Source organism: Lucilia sericata, unplaced genomic scaffold, assembly GCF_015586225.1.
Source record: "Lucilia sericata isolate MDLA Ls3-8-SP2 unplaced genomic scaffold, ASM1558622v1 Contig000114F_arrow, whole genome shotgun sequence".
NCBI lineage: Eukaryota > Metazoa > Arthropoda > Insecta > Diptera > Calliphoridae > Lucilia > Lucilia sericata.
The window spans coordinates 606,724-609,443 of NW_023994146.1; positions in this window are offsets into that span (position 1 = coordinate 606,724).

The window sequence follows — 2,720 nt, forward strand, 5'->3', positions numbered from 1 at the left end:
ATTGGTCATAGCTCCCATACAAGGTCCTTTTACGAAAATCTCTTAAACGCACATTACTCATTACCAAAGAAAGATATTGATACAAAATTTGTCACAAATATTAGTTTGGTATACAAAAATTCTATTTCAAGATTTTTTCACGATCGGTCCATAACATGGGTGCGGTCGGTCTTATGCAAGGTTCCCTTCAGAAAATAACTTGAACACACATTACTTGTTACTAAATTACGATATAGATACAAAATTTGACTGAAATATAGCTTTTATGTACAGAAATTTTGCTTAAAGAATTTTTTACTATCGGTCTATAATTGGTCATATCTCCCATACTAGGTCCTGCCCCTAAAAGCAATTTAACCGTATTTAACTAGTTGCATTATCAATTTGTGTAGAACAAAATTATATATATGTATTTTAAAAATCCTTAAATCTTTCACACACATGCATACATGCACATAATTAAATATCGTTAAAGCATATCTTAGGCCGCTATAAAAATATAAAAGATAATGGGGTTTGTAATGTTCAATAAATCTTGGAATTGTAACAGATTTAAGCTGTTTAAATCTTGGGGTTTTTCTATTTAAGACATGAGAAAACTTATTTCTACAAATATTTGATCAATTAAAAAAGCATTAATATAAAAGTAGCTGATGGAGGGTATTTAAGATTCGGCTCAGCCGAATATAGCACTCTAACTTGTTTTTGATATAAATTCGATTTTTATGGAAAATATGAGTGATTACGGATCTTTATTGTTTTCTCAAATTGAGAGTTATTTAAAGTAATTTTTTAAAGAGTTATATAAATAGAAATTTTAAAATATTAAATTAAAATGTAATATGAATATACATATTATTTTCCCTATTTTAGAAGAGGTTTTTGTTCAGTAGTTTTTATTCTGCATACAAATGTGGCATCGTAGACATTCATTTAAGATTTAATAAAAATTCTGTTTTCCGGTGGAAAACGCTTTAGATGAAAATCGATTTTTGATAATAAATTAAATTGAATACAGATTTTTATTTTACCTAATCGTAAAATTAGTTAAGGATCTACAAACATTTTAGAGTTTATATATAAAAATAACTTTTTGATTAAAAATTTAACTAAATAATAATTCTCATATACTATGAGAATTATATATCATGATATTTAGCATTATAAATGTAACAAAAAGAGAACGGGCCCGAAATTAGTGCTATAGGTGTATTTATATATATTCTTGATCCTTATGAAATTCTGAGTCGTTTCTGAGAGTTTTCTCAGAAACTACCAAAGATATTTCGATGAATTTTGTCACACATTATTGCCAGGGATCAAGTCTGTTCAAAGGTGTATATTCCCGGATATAAGTTTATCGTTAATAACTCCCTCAAATATATCGGTATCAACACAAAAGTTTGTACATACAAATATAATATAAATAGAAATCATACTACCAACATATATCTCAGTCGGTCTACAATTGGTTATAGCTCCCATGTAAGGTCCACTTCCAAAAATCACCTAAACACACATATTTCATTGACAAATAAAGCTTTTGTGATAAAATTCGAACTGAATATGTTTTGTGTACATACAAATCATTATACCAAATTTCTTTTCGGATCGCTCCATTATTTGTCATAGCTTTCATATAAGGCCAACTTCCGGAAATCACTTAAACGCACATATTTAATTGCCAAATAAAGGTATCCTGATAAAATTCGTCTAGATATTAATCACTTCACGAATTTTTTTCGGATAAGACCATAATTGGCCATAGCTCCCATATTGGGTCCACTTCCGAAAATCATTTTTGATAAATAAAGCTATCGGTATAAAATTCAACTTAAATGTGTTTTGTATACGTATAAATCATTCTAACAATTTTTCCTCGGATCGGTCCATTATTGGTCATAGCTCCCATATAAGGCTCTCTTCCGAAAATCATTTAAACTCACGTATTTCATTGTTAAATAAAGCTATCTTGATAAAATTCGACACAAATATGTTTTGTGTACATACATATGAATCACTCTACGAAATTTTTCTGGAGAGGCCCGTAATTGGTCCTATATGAAGTCAAGTTATCTAAAAATTGGATAGTTAAATGAGTTTTAATAAAAATTAGCTTCCAGGTGGAGGGTATTTAAGATTCGTCATAGCCGAATATAGCACTCTAACTTGTTAACTTCTGAGGTTAAATGACAAATTTTGTGTAAATAAGTTTATTAGTTATGTAGTGAAAGAGTAAAAAAAGAGTTTCATATATATTTATTATTATATATTATAGGTTTTGAAGATGTAATGTGTCGTACTGTTCATTCCACAACATTCACTATAACAGATTTCATGAAAATCGGATCAGTAGTTTTGTGTATGCCTGAACGTAAATTTGGTTTAATAATTGTTTTACAAAAAGTTGGTGTAAAAAGGGGCGTGGCGTCCGATCCTGATCTTGAGATCAGACCTATCGGTTCAGAAGTTTTCTGTAAGTCTCGAATGAAAATTTTATATAACAATTATATAGAACAAAGTGAGCATAAGAAGAATAGTGACGTCAAATCATTATTTTATATAGCCTATTGTTCTATTTTAGAATAGAACTATTAGTGTTCTAAATTTCATGTAAATCGGTTCAGTAGTTTGTCCGTGAAAGCGTAACAAACAGACTTTGTCCTTCATATAATTATAGGATAAGATATAAGTAAGGATAGTTTTATAAAAAGTGGGTG